Here is an 18796-nt window from a genome sequence, read left to right as displayed (position 1 = left end):
CTTGGGCTAGAAGGATAATGTTGGAATTTCAATCCAAATTATAATCAGTTATCCAAACCATTATTAACCTCATCTCTAAGCAACTCCCAAAGCAGGAATTCTGTTTCCAAAATTGATGTTTCAGTCAGCTGATTGAAGGAAGGGCAGTGCCTGAAATCTGGTTTAGTCAGTGCTGACTACATCATATAACTTGCCTTCCCTTCAGTCTTTAACCTACTTTCTAGAGTTCCAACACCCTGTCCAATGTGACCTTGCAGATGAATCTATCTGTGATGGCTCCTTCAACTAGTTGAAGGCAACCACAAAGCTTTGAGACCAGGAACTGGGTTTTTGCTATCAAGGGGGGTAGCTGAAGTCGGGAAATTTCCCAACACGGCAGACCTGCCTTGGTTCAAAGCGCCCCATTAGATCCAATTGACGCTTCAGAGTGGGGCTCGGGATTGAGGTGGAAAGTCTTCCAGGAGAGATCCCAGGCAGCTACACGAATGAGCAAGTGCTGAGGCAGACTGGTCAGAAGTCCTGCCTTTGTTCGCTGGGACTTTATCCCAGCTCTATTAGAAGCTATTAGGCACTATAGCCCTCAACTGCCATGGCCCCTCCTTTCCCACTTATGCCTGGTCATACACCCATGCCACTTCTGTGCCAATCAATTCCCCCCACTCACCCCCAATCCCCCTCATACCCCAATGCCACCTCAATGCCAATTCATGCCCCCAAACAGCTCCATGCTGCCTCAACCCTCCATAGCCACTCACCCAGTTTCCACATTAGGCAGACTTTAGGAGGTATGTGAAGATGAAAAAAAATAAACATCTAATAATCTAATACAGCTCTCATTCATAGGCACTTGATAGTGAAAAGACTCCCATTCATGCAACACTTTCAAATCTTTTAAATCTCAAGTCTATAAATCTCTTATCAAAATAAATTTCTATTTCAATCCCTCAAAGATAGTTAATCCTTTAATAGCCTCATTAAACTGTCAGTCAAACTGTAATTGAATCCCCTTGCTGAGATAATTGTAGTTTTTGAAACTCAGCCAGGCATCCATAATGACATCATAATAGACCTTGTGGAAATGTCAACAAAGACCTCTAATGAAACTGCATGAGCAGATGGTAACTTTTGTTCTAACCCACACCAAATGGTGTGGGAATCAAAGCAGTCCAGCAGAGGGCTTTTTTAAAACTCACTGACAGCTTCAGCCTCTTTTTTCTCATGTTTAAAGATTGGGGAATTTAAAAAACTTCAAATCATGACTGTAGTAATCTGATGTGTAAGATATCTTTAAGACAAATGTTGTAATGTTAGATCACATGATCTTGATACCCATTGGCAGAGTAGCGCAGGCTACCTCAGTAGTCAGTAGTTTTGAGTTAGAGTCTGAAGAGTAAAGACAGAGTTTCAAGTTGGAGGCACACAAATGTAGCTGCTGAGTTCCTTTCATAAATAAACAGAATGTGTTTCTTCTAAGAAAGGTCTACTGATCTTCTCTGTCTTGGTACCAACTCGGTCACCTCCAAAACAAGCATACAACCAGATCCTTTAGCTCTAACAAACCAGGGCACTGGATCTAACAAATTGATGACTAGAGTAAAAAGCAAGAAAAGACACGAAAGGACAAGGTAAATACCAAGAAAGAATGAAGGAAATCAGAAGTACCAAAATCAGGCTGTGCCTTGCACGGTTGTTGTAAGTAAAGAAAAATTTCCTTACTCATCATCGAAGCAATCCCTCAGAGCATGCTGCAATTTGGAAGAGTTGAGCCTTTCAATCCAACCTCTAGCGACTGGTCTCATTATGTTGAACGTCTCGTGTTCTTCTTCCAGGTGAGCGGCATTGTGGGTGAGGAGAAGAAGGGCGTGATCCACTTATCCACGTGTGGGAGTAAGACATATGGATTAATTTGAAATTTGCTGGCACTCAGTGTCCCAGATTTGAAAGCTTTGATAATTTAGTGAACCTCGTAAAGATTCATTACCAGCCCAAGCCATCGGTGATGATGCAACAATTCAAATTTAACTCAAGGAATAGGGCCGCAGGGGAGACAGTTGCTTGTTATGTGGCAAGTCTGAAACAATTAACTGAATATTGCGAGTTTGGTATATCTATCAATGATATGATTAGAGATCATTTGATGTGTGGTATAATTGAAGATGCAATTCAGAAGAGATTACTGTCTGAAACGAATTTAGATTTTCAGAAGGCATTGGAAATCGCTCTGGCAATGGAAAGTGCAGTGCAAGACCCAAAAGCCATATAGGGAGTGCAAAATGGCGCCGTCCTCCATTTTGGGCGGGGAGCCTCAGCCAAAAAGAGTGCGAAAGTGCAAGGTTTTACTTCGAAGCGGGAAGCAGCCACCACTAGCAAACAATTTAAAAGTGATAATTTAGCAGTAAAAACATGGCATAAAGGTAACAGAGGTGGAAGCAGACAAACCTATAATGAATCACAGTTTAAAAAGATCGAATGCTTTTTCTGTCATCGAAAGGGACACCTCAGAATCAAACAGATTTTCAGACAGAAGCAAAAACCGAATGAGATTAACAGCATTGAAAATCCTGAAGTAATAGATTTAGATATTTATTCATTATATAATTTAAAGGTAGGAACAACTGAACCTATCTATATAGCCATAAGAGTGAATGAGGAGCCTGTCAGAATGGAGGTGAATATTACAGCCACTACAGTGATAGGTGAGCATAGGTGAATCACGGGGAATGTAAACTAAATTTGAAAGAAACTGATACCAAATTGAAAACTTACCCAGGACGAGGCATACAAATCAAGGGCATATGTAAAGTCACAGTACACTACGGAGGTCAAATAGTAAAATTACCCTTGCTGGTGGTAGCAGGCAGAGGACCAAGCATACTAGGATGAAACTGGCTCAAGGAAATCAACCTTGATTTGTCACAGAGATTCCAAAAGAAAAGCGAAAACCTGTCGAAAGACCTTCACACGCTGCCAGTTTCCCTCCTAAGTTTATACCTCTGGAGAAGTATGAAGGGAAACAATGAGTTCTGCACTTATCTAAGTAAAATGAAAGATGAGTTGGCAGAGAAGTCACGACAATACTTAATTTTCCAGGAAGCAATACATCAATGAAAAAAGATAAAAGAGCTAATAAATCAGCTACGTGATGCCAAAGAGGCTTTGGAGGCAAAAGTCGCAGAATTTTCTAAGAAGTAGACAGATGATGAAATTCTGGAAGACTCAACCACTGAGTTCATTCAAGTCGAGCTTACATCTGAGATTAGTCTGGCCAAAATGGAAGTTGAAAACAAGGCCAAGAATAAAGTCAGTGTCAGAAAGAAGAATGCCCATTGAAAGAAGACACAGAAGCACAAATAATACAGCTTATATTTCACCCCTCTCCTATTTTTACTCAGTTCTGTTGAAGGGTCATGAGGACTCGAAACGTCAACTTTGTTCTTCTCCGCCAATGCTGCCAGACCTGCTGAGTTTTTCCAGGTAATTCTGTTTTTGTTTAGCACAAATAATACCATTGGTCTTGGCAGTGTATGAGTATACTTTCATTCACAGACCCGGAAGTCAAATTGAAAACACAGATGCACTCAGTCGTTTGCCCATGCAAGTAAAAGATGAGAATGTTCCAATTCCTCAAGAATTTGTTTTATTATTGAACTTCCTGGGCACATCACCGATATGTGCTAGACAGATTAAAGATTAGACAAATTGGGACCCAGTCTTATCCAAAGTGCAAGGGCAAGTTCTTCATGGTTGGTCACAAGAACAAGAATCTGATTAAATGAAACGGTATTTCCAGCGAAGATATGAAATAACCAGCCAGGAAGGTATCTTATTGTGGGGAACACAAGTGATTGTTCCTCCAAAAAGACAAAAGCTATTGTTATCTGAACTTCACAGTGCACATCCTGGAATTTTCAGAATGAAGGCAAAGCACGCAGCTATCTGTGGTGGACTGGGATAGATGGAGAAATAGAAAACTTTGTGAGAAGTTGTATGCAGTGTCAGCAAGAACAAAAATTACCTTCAACAGCTCCGTCACACCCCTGGGAGTGGTCAGGAAAGCCATGGGCACAAGTACACATTGACTATGTGGGATCTTTTATGGGAACAATGTTTCTCCTTATCATCGATGCACTCTCAAAATGGACGGACATATATGAAATGAGGTCGCCAACATCTTCTGCTACAATAGACAAGCTACGACAAAGTTTTGCAATCAACGGACTACCTGAAGTGGTCGTATCAGACAATGGAACAGTATTCACCAGTGCTGAACTTCACCAATTTATCAGCCTCAACGGTATTACTCATGTGAAAACTTCACCATACTACCCTTCTTCAAATGGATTGGCTGAGAGAGCAGCTCAGGCATTCAAATCTGTATGAAGAAATTGTCTGGAGATTCTATAGTGACTAAATTAGCACATTTTCTTTTCCATTATAGCACCACCCCTCATTTGACAACAGGTGTCACACCTGCAGTATTGTTGATGAAGTGCCATCTCTGATTGAGATTGCGCCTAATTATGCCAAACTTGGGGAGGAAGGCGGAAAGGAGTAAGGGAAGTCAGAAAATTGGACATGACTGTCACAGTTGTGACAGGACGTTTAATGTAGGAGAAAAAGTATTTGTGACAAATTTTAGAGGGGGACCAACATGGTTGTTTGGTGAAATAAGTGCAGTAACGGGACCTTTTTCCTAGCACGTGAAAGTGAAAGATTGAGTCATACGGAGGCAGGTGGATCGTATAAGAAGAGGAGAAACAAAATACCCAGAAATGATTCCACCAGTGTTCGTGACTGAATCAATGTGTCCTGTTGAAAGGACTGAATTGAGTACAGATGTGTCTGAAGGGCCGACTGTACCTCAAAGAGTTGATGAAACAGATTTGCAGATACCTACGGAAGAACCAGATGCTCAAATGGCTATAGTGAGGAAGGTTCCAGATCAAACATCAGAAGCTGTAGAGCTGAGACATTCTACGCACGTAAGGAAAGCCCAGAAAGCCTGACTTTGTAAATTATTTAGCTGTGTGAATAATTTGATATTTTGAGAAAAATTGTAAAATGCATTTCTGAGTAAGGGGGGGGGGGGAGGGATGTATTAATCTGTTGTGTAATATACCTTTAAGACAAATGTTGTAATGTAAGATCACATGATCTTGACACCCAATAGCAGAGCACCACGGGCTGCCTCAGTAGTCAGTAGTCTTGAGTCTGAAGAGTAAAGACAGAGTTTTGAGTTGGAAGCACACAAGTAGCTGCTGAGTTCCTTTTGTAAATAAACAGGATATGTTTCTTCTAAGAACGGTCTACTGATCTTCTCTGTTTTGGTACCAACTTGGTTACGCCGAAACAAGTGTGCAACCCTGATCCTTTAGCCCCAACAAAGCAGGATCCAACAATGACACTTAAAGAGAACTTACCCATCTTTAAAGAATCTTTACATATACTCTTTAAACTCATGGCTCCCACATTGCAAGTTAAGGCCCATGCAACGGTCAAAATCTGATCTATTTGAACTCAGCACTCAGTTCAATTGCCCTGCTGAGTTTGGGTGTCTCTGTTGTGTGACTCACACCACTCCCCCTGCTGGCAAAAATTGGATCTGTTGAAAATGAGGTTGGGACTTCCACACCTGGGTCCCGTCCACCATTTTTAAAGGTCTACAGAGCCTTCCCGATTCCTTGAAAATCCAGCCCCAGGTCACTTAATTTGAGTAGCTATTTATCCTCAGGCTAATGACAGAAGGAATGCCATACACCCCAGTGGAGAATTCATTCATGGTGTAATATCGAGACTCCACCTTATATAATGCAGGCTGAGTCTATTCAAAGCACAATTTCCTGGTAGAGAAAAATTCTCCCAGTGTCTTGGTCAACACTATACCCTCATCCAGCACCTCAAACATTGCTTTATATTATCAATGCTGTTTATGAGAGCTTGCTGTGTGCAAATTGGCTGCTGCATTTCCTACACTACAACAGTGACCACAATTCAAAAGTGCATCATTAGCTGGGATCTCCTGAGGTTGTAAAAAGTGCTATATAAATGTATGCATTTTTTTTTATAGGTAAGTTTTGTAAATACAAAATGTGAGGCTGTGATGATGGAACATAGTCTTGTAGGAGCAAACCTCCCTTTCCTCTATTAAGGTCCCGAAAACTTACCTCTTTAACCAAACCTTGGTTATCCCTCCAAAGGTCTCCTTCTTTGGCTTGGCATTTGTTTTTATCTGAATACACCTCTGTGAAGCACTTTGGGGATTTTTTTTAAATTTTAAAGGTGTCAGATGAATGCAGATTGTTGGAGCAACACCTGAAAGATAACAAATGGCAATGCTGATGGGTAACAACAGGTCTGGTTCATCAACGCATGAACGGCAACTTGATCAGAGAAGTGTGTGGGGAGCGGAGAGGGGGAAGTAATATGACTGTCTGGTTTATTTATTTCATATTGTATTTGATCTAAACAGCAGGGAGATGATAAATTTATATAGAGCATTTGTCAGGCTACATTTGGAGTACCATGGCAGTTCTGGTCTGCATACTACTAAAAGCACAGGGAACCTGTCTCCATGCCAATTAAGGGGATGCCTCCATGAAAATCCCAGGTCATTGGCTATTTCCCCCTGAGGAGGCAAATTTGGGTCCCAGAAAAACTTCTGATTTCTGTTTCCCACCCCCAAAGTGAACTGCTTCAAGTTGTTGACATAAGAACAAAAGAACATAATAACATAAGAAATAGGAGCAGGAATAGATCATTTGTCCCCTCAAGCCTGCTCCGCCATTCAATATGATCATAGCTGATCTTATACCTTAACTCCACTTTCCTACCTACTCCCCATGTCTCTTGCTTCCCTGAGAGATCAAAAATGTGCTTATCTCAGCCTCAACAATGGAGCATCCACAATCGTCAGGATGGACATTTTCAAACATTCACTACACTCTGATGGAATATATGTTTTTTTCTTCAAAATGATCGATCCCTTATCTTGAGACTGTGCAAATATGGAGGCAAGGATAGGGGGAAGGGGAGGAACAAACACACTTTGGCCTTGCACCGTGAAACCTTTTGTCATTTAATCTCTCCTATCCTCCACCCTATCACAGACCGTCCTCTTTGTCCTCCCCATCTTTCACATCCTTGACGCTTACTGCATTTCTAATTTTTCCCAGTTCTGATGAAGGGTCACAGAATCATTGGCCTGGATTTTTCCCATGGCGGTCAGGCTGGGCGGGAGCGGGCATGGAGCCAATCGCCGCTCACGATTGGCTGTGCACCGCTATTTTACGCGGGTGGGCCAATTAAGGCCCACCCAGTGTAATGTGTGGCTGGCTCAGCACTTCCTGTGCGGGCAGGGGTAGGAGGGAAAGTAGGGGCCTGTGCTCTTTCATGCATGCGCACGGAAGAGCGCAGTAAGCTCCCTGAGGCGCAGAGCTGCCTCAGGGAGATCGAATGGATATGAAAAAAAATTAAATAATCGATTTAAAAATTTATTCAAACATGTGCCCCCGTGGCTGTATCACATGAGTTGGGACATGTTCGTAAAGGTGGGAAAATGTATTCATTTGTTTAATAAAAGCTTCAGGAAACTTCAACCCGCCCGTGGATGAGCTTTCCTGAAAAACACGAAGGCCGCTTGGGCTTTACGCCTGCCCACCAACCTTAAGGTTGGACCGGCAGCGTTCTTAAATACTTTAATTAATTTCTTAATGGCCTCAATAGGCCCTTAACACTTTGGCGGGCGTGCAGCCGATTCCAGCGCACGTCCACCGAACTAAATATCATGATGACATTGGGATGCATGCGCAATGTCACCGTGAATCATTTTACACATTGTCATGTCGAGCCTGTCCCCGTACACAACAACCGGAAGGTTCAGCCCATTATCTCTGTTTCTGTCTCCACAAATGCTGCCAAACCTACTGAGTATTTCCAGTATTTTCTGTTTTTATTTCAGATTTTCAGCATCTGCAGTATTTTGTTCTTCTGCTGTGTGTGAAAGAACAAAAGAGAAAGTCTGTAATAAGGTGAAAGGCAGGTGTAATTAAATAACAAAAAAGAAATTATGATATCAGGCACAAGAGGGTGCTAATGTCACAAGTAGGATCTAGATGGGTTTTTTTTGTTCATTCACAGGATGTGGGCTTACTGGCTGGGCCAGCATTTATTGCCCATCCCTAGTTGCCCTTTAGAAGGTGGTGGTGAGCTGTCTTCTTGAACTGCTGCAGTCCATGTGGCGTAGGTACACCCACAGCGCTGTTAGGAAGGGAGTTCCAGAATTTTGACCCAATGACAATGAAGGAACAGCGATATATTTCCAAGTTAGGATGGTGAGTGACTTGGAGGGGAACTTCCAGGTGGTGGTGTTCCCATTTGCTGCCCTTGTCCTTCGAGCTGGTAGTGGGTGTGGGTTTGGAAGGTGCTGTCGAAGCAGCCTTGGTGAATTCCTGCAGTACATCTTGTAGATGGTACACACTGCTGCTACTGTGCGTCGATGATGGAGGGAGTGAATGTTTGTGGATGTGGCGCCAATCAAGTGGGCTGCTTTGTCCTGGATAGTGTCAAGCTTCTTGAGTGTTGTGGGAGCTGCACTCATCCAGGTACGTGGAGAGTATTCCATCACACTCCTGACTTGTGCCTTGTAGATGGTGGACAGGCTATGGGGAGCCAGGAGGTGATTTACTTGTCGCACGATTCCAAGCCTCTGACCTGCTCTTGTAGCCACAGTATTTATATGGCTAGTTCAGCTCAGTTTCTGGTCAATGGTAACCCTCTGGATGTTGATAGTGGGGGATTCAGTGATGATAATGCCATTGAACATCAAGGGGCAATAGTTGGGTTCTCTCTTGTTGGAGATGGTCATTGCCTGAAATTTGTGTGGCACGAATGTTACTTGCCACTTGCCAGCCCATGCCTGGGTATTGTCCAGGTCTTGTTGCATTTGGACATAGACTGTAAATTGTATCAGAAGAATCATTACAAATGGCTATTTTACAAATTAATAGAATCATAGAATGGTTAGAGTACAGAAGGCAGCCATTTGGCCTGTCATGTCTGTGCCGGCTCTCTGCAAAAGCAACTCAGCTAGTCCCACTTTCCTGCTTTTTCCCCATAGCCCTGCAAATTCTGAGGTAATTATCCAATTCCCTTTTTAAACCCATGATTGAATCCGCCTCCACCACAATCTCAGGCAGTGCATTCCAGATCTTAACCACTCACTCCATAAAAATGTTTTTCCTCTTGTTGCCTTCCATTCTTTTGCCATTCACTTTAAATCGGTCTAGTCTAGTTCTGCCACCAATAGGAATAGTTTCCCTATCTAGATTGTGTCTAGATCCCCCATAATTTTCAACACCTCTATCAAATCTCCTCTCAACATTCTCTTTTCTAGAGAGAACAACCTGTCCATGTAACTGAAGTTCCTCATTTCTGGAACCATGCTTGTAAATCTTTTCTGCTTCCTGTCTAAAGCCTTCATAATTTTTATAAAGTGCAGTACTCAGTTGAGGCCGAAGCAGAGTTTTATAGACTGATGGAAGTGGTAGTTATGATCTGAAATTATTGAACTCAATGTTGAATCTGTAATGATGACAACAAACAACAACTTGCATTTATACAGCATCTTTAACATCCCAAGGCACTTCACAAGAGTGCTATCAAACAAAACTTCACACCGAGCCACATAGGAAATAATGGGACAGATGACTAAAAGCTTGGACAAAGAATTATGTTTTAAGAAGTGCCTTAAAAGAGGACAGAAAGGTAGAGAGAGGCTTAAGGAGGTTTTTCTAGAATTTAGGGCATATGCAACTGAAGGTACAATCATCAATGATACAGTGATTAAAAGAAGGGGCATATGCAAGAGGCCAGAATTGGAACCACAGAAATGGGGAGGGGAAAAGCCATGGAGGGATTTCAAAACAAGGATAACAGTCCAGTGTTGCTGGACTGGGAGTCAATGTGGGTCAGTGAGCATAGGGGGTGATGGGTGAATGAGTTGTTGTGAGTTAAGATAAGGGGATGAACTCGTGTTTATGTAGTGTGGGAGGTTGTAGGTCGGCCAGGAGAGCACTGGAATAGTTAAATTCAATGCAGAGGTAACAAAGACAAGGATGAGAAGTTCAGTAGCAAATGAGTTGAGATAAGCACAGAATCAATCAATCTTACAGAGGTGGAGGGGAGTAAGTAGACTTAGTGATCAGGTATATATGTGTAATTTGACCTTTCATCGGTAATTTTGAATCATAGTCTCTGTTGTATTGTAGGAAATACAGCACCCAATTTGCACACAGCAAGCTCTGGAAACAGCAATGTGACAATGGCCATGTTTTTTTGTGCGGTGTTGAATGTATTTACATATTGGCCATGACACTGGGGGCATCACTCCTGCCCTTCTTCAAAATAATGTCAAAGATCCATCCTGAGGGATGTCATCTGAATTACGGCAGTGCAGCACTCCCTCAGTACTGCACTGGAGTCTCAGCCTGGATTTTTGTGCTGAAGCGGGACTTGGACCCGGATCCTTCCGACGCAGAGGCAACGGAGTGACCAACCGAGCTCAAAGCAAAGGTGCTATAAGGGTTTTTATAGGGAGAGATCATTTGAAAAGAAATGGCTGAGAGGTGACATCCAAGATGGCAGCTTGTGAATACGGTCTATCCGCCGGGCTCCTCATGACACTTGAGGGGAGCTGAGAGGCGCTCTCCGGGCTCTCGGCCGTAAGGCGAGACGCCACTGGACGCGAGCCCCGCCCCTTACCCTCCTGGGCCAATAGAAAATCCCGTTTCATTGAGCTGGAACCTTCCCCTCCCCCCACCACCACCACCACCACCTCCAAGAAAAATAAAGTTTCGGTGGTTGGGGGGGGGGGGGGGGGGGGGGAGAGAGAGGGGGAGAGAGAGACGAATGCGCGCGCAGCCTGGTGAAAAGGAGAGCGAGCGAAGGGAAAAGGAAATTTTTAAAAAAGAGAAGGTGGGGGGAGGGAAAGCCGCGAAACACGAGATCGAGAGACGGGGAGGATAAAAAATAACAAGTTACCTGAAAGCGGCGGGGGGGAAGATAGTCACCGGGTAAACAGCAGCAGCAGCAGCAGCAACAGCGGGGGGAACTGGAAGTCGCCGCCATCATCCTCCTCCTCCTTCCGAACTCTACCCCCCCTCCCCCTCCCCCTCCTTCCCCCCCCCCCCCCCCCCCTTCTCACAACAACAAACACACTCAATGCTTCGTTACAGCCGGGGGTAAGCTCCACTTCCTTCAAGGCGTTTCACTTCTACTAATTTTTTTTTAAATATAAAAAAAAAATTATATGACGATCTATATAATTAAAAAAAAAATAACCGGTGCTAATTTAATCCATCGCAGGGCTGCGCCTCTCTCCACCAACCGCCGCGTGTCCGCGCGAGCGCCGCCAACGGCTTCACTTTACTGGAATATTCGGCCAGCTTCGCGCGCTACACCCCCCCCCCCACCCCCCCCAAAACGGTGTCTCTCTCTCTCTCTCTCTCTCTCTCCACCTCCTCTCCGCTCGCGGGGCTACAGCCCCTTAACGGACGCGCTCTCTTCCCTCATGTTTGAATTATTTTTTTTTTAAAAAAATAATCAGTTTTAGATCATTCCTCTTTTATTTGCATTTTTTTTTTTGGTCTACAAATTTCGAGTGAGGGTTTGTTTTGAAAAATTGTTTTTTCTCTCTCTCTTCCCCCCCCCCCCCCCCCAACCCAACCCCTCCACCTCTCTTTCTCCCCCCCCCCCCCCCCCCCCGGGTTTCTCAGGCCGGGTCTTCACCCGACCGAGTGAAGCTGCATTTATGGAGCTCCGAGGCCTGACGGGGAGTTTGTGGTCGTGGCCCGTTCTGTTAACTGTCTTGTCGAGTGGTAGTTCATATTCTTTATCTCTGTGTGTGTGTGTGTGTGTGTGTGTGTGTGGGGGTCTGTCTGGGCCTCTGCCTCGGGGTGAGAGTAGGCGGCCAAGGCCAAGGTCGCGCTGTGAGGCCTAGTGCTCGGGCTTCTGAGGGAAGGGAAGGGAATGGAAGGGGGTGTGGTGTGGGGTGGGGTGGGGGAGGGGGGGGGTTTACCGCAGCAGGGACCGAGTCTTCTTCCCCGATCTCCTCTCCACCTGGGATTGAGGCGTCGTTAGCGGGTATGAGCTGGTGTGTCGGGATGGGCGGAGGTAAAGGGTGGGGATCGCCGCTTCGTAAACGTGTAGGACATGTGTAGTCTCTCTCTCTCTCCCCCCCCCCCCCCACCCCTGTATGAAGAGGAGGAGGCCGGACTGGGGGCTCGGGGACGGGGCTGGGCAGCAGCAGCTGCTGACTCGGGGGTTTTTTTTTTAAGTTTAAAGAAATTCACCCAGGAAGTCTGTCTGATCTACAGCTGCTGGTGATCCTCAGCCAGCTCTTTGATATTCTTCACTTGGTGGGATTTCAGGTGATAACCCTATCTGGTAACACCCGTTTTCGTTTTATATATTCTCGTTGGTTCTTATCCAATTTTCCAACCTCACCCCCACTTTACCGGGGGTTTGGCTTCTGCTTGGCTAGCATCTTCTCAGCAAAAATGACTTGTGTTCATACAGAACCTTTAGGGCAGTAAAACGTCCCAAGGTCCTTCACAGAAGCATTATCTAACAGTTTGAGCAGAGCCATGTGAAGTATCAGGACAGGCGACCAAAAGTTTGGTCAAAGAGGTAGGTTTTGAGGAGTTTATTATAGCACAGAGACGAGCAGAGTGCTTTGGAGGAAAATTTCAGAGTATGTGGTGGTGCTAGACAGTTGGAGGCATAGCCACTGATGTGGAATGAAGGAAATTGTAATGTACAAGAGACCAGAACTCTTCCCATTCCATTTCACCTATTGGACTATTATGGCCTGTAAGCTGATCTATAGATAGATGAGTTTAGGTGATGACTGTCTATTTGACAATTATTGTCAAACCATTCCTACCCATGTCTGATGGGCATTTGTGTACAGTAGAGTTGTCAGAAGCCCTGGTCAGTATTTAACTTCCTTTTTTTTGCCCTATCACAAAGGAAACAAGTATTTTTAAAAATAAATCTTGCATTAGGCACTTTTTGATAACTTAGCTTCAGTCTAACATTTTTTCGCTCTGTATTTCTAAACTTTATAATTCGGCAATCTTACATTGGTGAATTCAGTTCAGTCGAGGGATGTTAAGTAACTTGGTAAAAACAAAATGCTGCAAATACTCAGCAGGCCTGGTGGCATCTGTGGAGAAAGTTAGCGCCATCCATGAAAGGTCATCGACCTGAAACGTTTTCTTTCCCCATGGATGCTACCAGGCCAACAGCATTTTCTGTTTTTATTTCCGATTTCCAGCATCCACGATACTTAGTTTCTTGTGTTATTTTGGAGCATGGAGATGAAATTATTTGTTGGTTGATTTGTTGCCCATTTTAAGAACTCTACTATTGGCTCTGGTTGATGTGCACTGAAATTAACAACCGTTCCCAAAAATGTTTCCCTGGTCTGTTGGTTTACAGTGAAGCCTACTTGTAAACTTTTGATGAAATTGTAATGCACTGTATTAGTGACGGAGAGAGCAGTTCTTTGTTCAGTTTTCCTGCTCTTGATTGTCTTGAAATTGGTCAGTTTTACTGATGAACTTTATCAGGCCAACATGTATTTGAACTTTTATTAATGGTGGCATTTTTAAAACTTGGGCAGTGAAAATCATTTAACTACAGTTTCCAGTGGCAAAATCTTGTTCTATTTGTTGTATAGAACTGGTACACCGGTAGCAAAGGTTAAAGAATTTGCATTTATGTATGCCGTTTAGAACATTCCAAAGAATTTTAGTCAGGAAGCACTACTGTTATAGGGAAATGCAGCAGCAAAGTCCCACAAGCAGGAATGAGTTAAATGACTAACTAAGCTGTTTTAATAGAGGGATGAATATTGAGCAGAACATTGGGGAACTCCCCTGGCTGATCTTAGAATAGTGTCATGGGATCTTTTACAACCACTTGAGAGGGCAGACAGCGTCTCAGTTTAACGTCTCATCTCAGACGGCATTTTCAACAATGCAGCACTCCCATTGTTCTTCAAATTGCCATCTTAGATTGTTAAGTCTCCAGAGCGGAACTTAAACCCATGCTCTCTGACTCCAAGGTAAGAACGCTACCACTGAGCTGCACTTTTTGAAAAACAAAACTGATTTTCCCCTCTGTAAATATTTATGTAAAATCTAAACTAACTTAATTGCTTCTAATTCACTGGAACCCCAACTGTAAGATTTCAGCAGGTCCAGCAGAGCTGAAAAGGTAAGGGCGAAGTATAAAAGGAGCTCTTGCAGATAGAGCTTCACAGTTATCAGGACAAAACAGAACCTTAATGAGCAATCCTGTGGTGTGTAGGAAGCCAAGTTAAAAATATTGTAGCAGTTTTAGAGTGCCTCAAATACAATATTTTTGTATTGAAGGGGTACAAGATAAAAGGCATTAACAGGAAGATCAGGGACCAAGTTGGTCTGGTCTGAATCTCTGCCCCTCTTTCCTCTTAGGAGGCACCAGTTAAAACCAGCCTCTTTGCAACCAAGATTTTGGTTACCTGTCCTAATATCTCCTTTTGTGGTTCAGTGTCACTTCTTTGTCTGATAACTCATCTGTGAAGTGCCACTTTGCTATGTTAGAGGTCTTATATAAATGCAAGTTGTTGTCTGTACCTTCCATTACATCATTAACTATATCTGTAGGTCTTGTCACACTTTCCTTCACAATGATTGTGAGGAACTAAATACCTGTGCAGTCAGCTGTAAGAACACATGGACAATGTCAGCAGTGCTGATTCAGTTCACTTCCTGCCTCAAAATCTTTAACATCAAGCATTTAATATTTGATCATAGTTAAGTGATTCTCAGCATTGTCTGTTTTATATTGTGTTAGTGATGTAAAAAAATCTCTAGTGAGAAGTGCAGAAGGAGCCAATGTATTAAATCAAATGAGTGCTTAAAACTAGGCGTACTGAATTCAGAACCAGAATAAAACTTATTTTGTACGAGGCCTTAAGACCATAAGACGTAGGAGCAGAAATTCAACCCATCGAGTCTGCTCTGCCATTCAGTGAGATCATGGCTGATCTGCTGATCCTCAACTCCACTCTGGCCTTTTCCCCATAACACTTGATTCCCTTATTGATTAAAAATCTGTTTATCTCAGCCTTGAATATACTTAACGACCCAGCCTTGACAGCCCTCTGCGGTAAAGAATTCCACAGATTAACAACCCTCTGAGAGAAGAAATTCCTCCTCCTCTGTCTTAAGTGGGCGACCTCTCGCTTGGAGATTATGCCCCTGGTCCTAGACTCTTCCACAAGGGAAACAACCTCTCAGCATTTACTCTGTCAGGCCCTCTAAGAATCTTATATGTTTAATTAAGGTTGCCTGTCATTGTTCTAAACTCCATGAGTACAAGCCCAACCTACTTAACCTCTCCTCAGAAGAAAATTTCTCCATCCCCGGTGAACCTTCTCTGGACTGCCTCCAATGCCAGTACATCTTTCCATAGATAAGGGGACCAAAATTGTTCAGTATTCTAGGTATGATCTGACTAGTGCCTTGTATAGTTTTAGCAAGACTTCCCCGTCTTTATACTCCATTCCCTTTGAAATAACAGCCAACATTCCATTTGTTTTCCCTATTACCTGCTGAACTTGTATGCTAGCTTTTTGGGACTCATGCACCAGGACCCCAAATCCATCTATGCTGCAGCTTTCTTCAGTCTTTCTCCATTTAAGTAATATTCAGCTCCTTAATTCTTCCTGCCAAGTGTGTAACCTCATATTTTCCCACATTATATTCCATCTGTCAAGATTTTGCCCACTCGATTAACTTGTCTGTATCCCTCTGTAGACTCTGTGTCACCCTCACCATTTGCCTTCCCACTTATTTTTGTGTCATCTGCAAACTTGGCAATAGTACATTCACTTCCCTCATCCAAGTCTTTAATACATATTGTAAATAACTGGCTCCAACACTGATCCCTGTGGCACTCCACTAGTTACAGGCTGCCATCCTGAAAATGCCCCCTGTATCTCAATCCTCTATCCACACTAGCATACTACTCCCAACACCATGGGCTTTTATCTTAAGTAGCCTTATGTGCGGTACCTTGTCGAAATCCAAATATATTACATCTACTGGTTCCCCTTTATCTATCCTGCTTGTTACCACCTCAAAGAATTCTAATAAATTTGTCAAGCATGATTTCCCCTTCATGAAGCCATGCTGACTCTGCTTGATTATACGGTGTATTTCTAAATGCTCTGTTATTACATCCTTTATAATACTCTTACATTTTCCCGGTGACGGATGTTAAGCTAACTGGCCTATATTTACCTGTTTTTTTTTTTGTCTCCTTCCCTTTTTGAATAAGGGCACGTTTCCAGTCGTCTTTATCTTTCTCGATTTTTCACTCCAAACTTAATCTGGGTAGTTGATCTGCGTAGTCTGCTGGTATTGCTATGGAGATGTCATGGGATTTTGGTAAAGTATGCCAGTGTGAAGTGTTGCCAACTTCAAGACCTTTTGTTTCTTATACTTGTTTGTTTTTTTACTATGTTTGCTCATTTCCCCCCTCCTAGTTTAATTTTCTTTTTCATATATTTGTACAAATTTATTTCTCATTTATTAATTTTATCTGCTCACTCTTAATCAGATCAATATTGACCCTGAGTTGAACTTGCAATCCCATACCCTCTCCACCCCAAAAACTACCTGCTCCTACCTCTAACAATTTCCATCGGTGCCCTGCTTCTGGTCACTTGTGAATGAAATCCTCATTCTTCCATTGTTGCCTCTGCATTTGACTATTCTGATAATCTATTGATGACCTATAATCCTCCACCCCCTAAATTGATCTGAAACTGCTACTGTTAACCTAACCCACACCAAATCCTGTTGGCCTTTTTTGGATTATTCCATTTCATATTTAAAATTTTCAACATTGTTTTTTAAATCCCTCATGGATTTTCCCATTTCTCTGTAAACTCCTCCATCACTACTGTTCCCTTCTCAGTTCCCCAAAACACATTTCCTTGTGGGATCTCATGTATTCTTCTCCACCTTCACCCCAAGATTATAAGCACAAGTGATGTGTGGTGTTGTACTATAGCATTTTTGACCCAGCTATGCTTAATGTGTCCACTGATAAATCAGTTCTCCTGGACTTTTTTAAAGTTTCAGAAAGTGCAATCTGAAGAGCTGTGTACCTGCTAGTTGAATAAATTATTTACATTCCACTTATTAACATCTTGCTTGTGGGACTAAGTCCTTGGTCACTGTAATTGGATCAGTATGAGCAGTTAAAATATATTTGGAAGGTTGAAGAGGAACAGGGATAACAAGATCCTCACTAGATAATGGTATCAATACAAGTTTATGTAGAACTTGTATTGTTTAATTTATTATCTTCTGTCCCATGTCATGCATGCAAGAGAGAAAGATGAGAGTATTGTAAATCGGTTGGTTTTCCATCATCTTCATTTACTGAAATAGCAACTTGGTCCCATTCCAGGAATTAAGTACATATTGTACATTCCTCCACAGTGCTGAGGGAGTGTTGCATTGTTGGAGTTGCTCTTTGGATGTAATGTAAAACTAAGGTTTCTTCCCATAGTTCGATTAGATAGTGAAGATCCTGAAGAGGAAGAAAAAGTTAAGTTTTCATTCTGGCTAAAATTTATCCTTTAGCTATAACTGCCAGATCATCCTTTCTGCTTTTGAAAGCTCTTGCCATGTGCAAAGCTGTTTTCACATTTATCAGCATAACAGTCAGTGAGTTTGAAAATGATTCATTGTACATGTAATGCTTCAGATGTTTCTGAAAAACATAATATGCGATATAAAACTCTTTTTATTAATTGGAATTCAGTCTCAGGACTGTAATCAAATCCCTGAAAGGTTGCTGATAATATTGTTCTCTTTTGAAATACCTACAAACTTGATCAACAGGTGTCAGTGGGGCTAAGATTATTCCCAAAAATATCCGCGAACAATGGGTTGGTCGTCACAGCTGAACAAGCAGTACAGAACTTTCCTGTAATTTGATAATGGAAATCTATGTGGTTTTAGTTGGTTAAACTCCAAAGGTGCCCCTGCACAATTGGAAAAGGATTTCCTGATTGTTGACTGTTGCCACTTTCCCTGAGATCTAAACTTAAGACATTATTGAATAAACATGAAGTATTTAAAGCAGTAGTAGTAGGAAAGTTAAACTGGGGCTGTATCATCTGGTGACGTCATGTACTTGCAGAGGAAAGTTTGTTGTTTGTAAGTTGGCTGCATTTGTGGTCTGGGACAAATGACAGATTCCTGACAATTCATGGTTTTTTGTTTTTATCCTCTTCAGACGCACTATGAAAAGTAGTGGTACTTTAGCTGTGTAAAAGGATACCTTGAAAAACATATAACAAAACCTTGCTAATATTAAAGGTCATTTGCTCCTTGAAAGGCCTGCTTATGCATATAAGCTATGAACACGTGTCAAGGTGCTGGAACTTTCTTGCATGACTTATGGACCAACTTTTCCATGGCTGTAGCATTTGTCATCAACCATAGTCTCTTACAGCCTGTCATAGATTTCTACAACAAGTATTCTCTACATATTGTGCAAGCTTTAGATTGATTTGTGAGCTCAGACTCTTTACTGAACCAAGTCATATTTAAGGCTGAGACCTGATCTCTGATTATGCTACTTTTATTCTCTAATTGGAATTATTAAAGCAGATCATGAATGTTTCAATGCATGGTGAGTGGCAACAATTTAAAATGATGAAGAAAAAAGC

The 18796-nt window shown here is 42.5% G+C and overlaps 1 protein-coding gene and 1 long non-coding RNA gene across 8 annotated transcripts in view; one reads left to right on the top strand and one right to left on the bottom strand.

The window, feature by feature from the left end:
- The window catches only part of LOC121292402, a 38931-nt gene extending 27782 nt beyond the window's left edge, over positions 1-11149 (bottom strand). The window contains exons 1-3 of one of the 2 annotated variants that reach the window (XR_005946259.1): positions 11038-11149; positions 5120-5211; positions 1717-1870 (exon numbers count right to left, since the gene is read on the bottom strand). This is a non-coding gene — a long non-coding RNA (uncharacterized LOC121292402). The remainder of the gene's footprint in view (positions 1-1716; positions 1871-5119; positions 5212-11037) is intronic. The other variant, XR_005946260.1, reaches the window with a different exon arrangement.
- An 11-nt stretch (positions 11150-11160) lies between these two features.
- dicer1 (dicer 1, ribonuclease type III) overlaps positions 11161-18796 on the top strand; it is a 134553-nt gene continuing 126917 nt past the window's right edge. The window contains exon 1 of one of the 6 annotated variants that reach the window (XM_041214255.1): positions 11161-11237. The gene's annotated coding sequence lies outside the window, so the exon portion shown is untranslated. Of the gene's footprint in view, positions 11238-11776; positions 11874-12332; positions 12426-16447; positions 16497-18796 lie in introns of those variants that run through there. The other 5 variants (XM_041214254.1, XM_041214258.1, XM_041214252.1 and 2 more) reach the window with 5 other exon arrangements.

The sequence above is a fragment of the Carcharodon carcharias genome, chromosome 20 (assembly GCF_017639515.1).
Source record: "Carcharodon carcharias isolate sCarCar2 chromosome 20, sCarCar2.pri, whole genome shotgun sequence".
In the NCBI taxonomy this organism is placed as follows: Eukaryota; Metazoa; Chordata; class Chondrichthyes; order Lamniformes; family Lamnidae; genus Carcharodon; species Carcharodon carcharias.
This window is presented reverse-complemented; position numbering and strand designations above follow the sequence as displayed.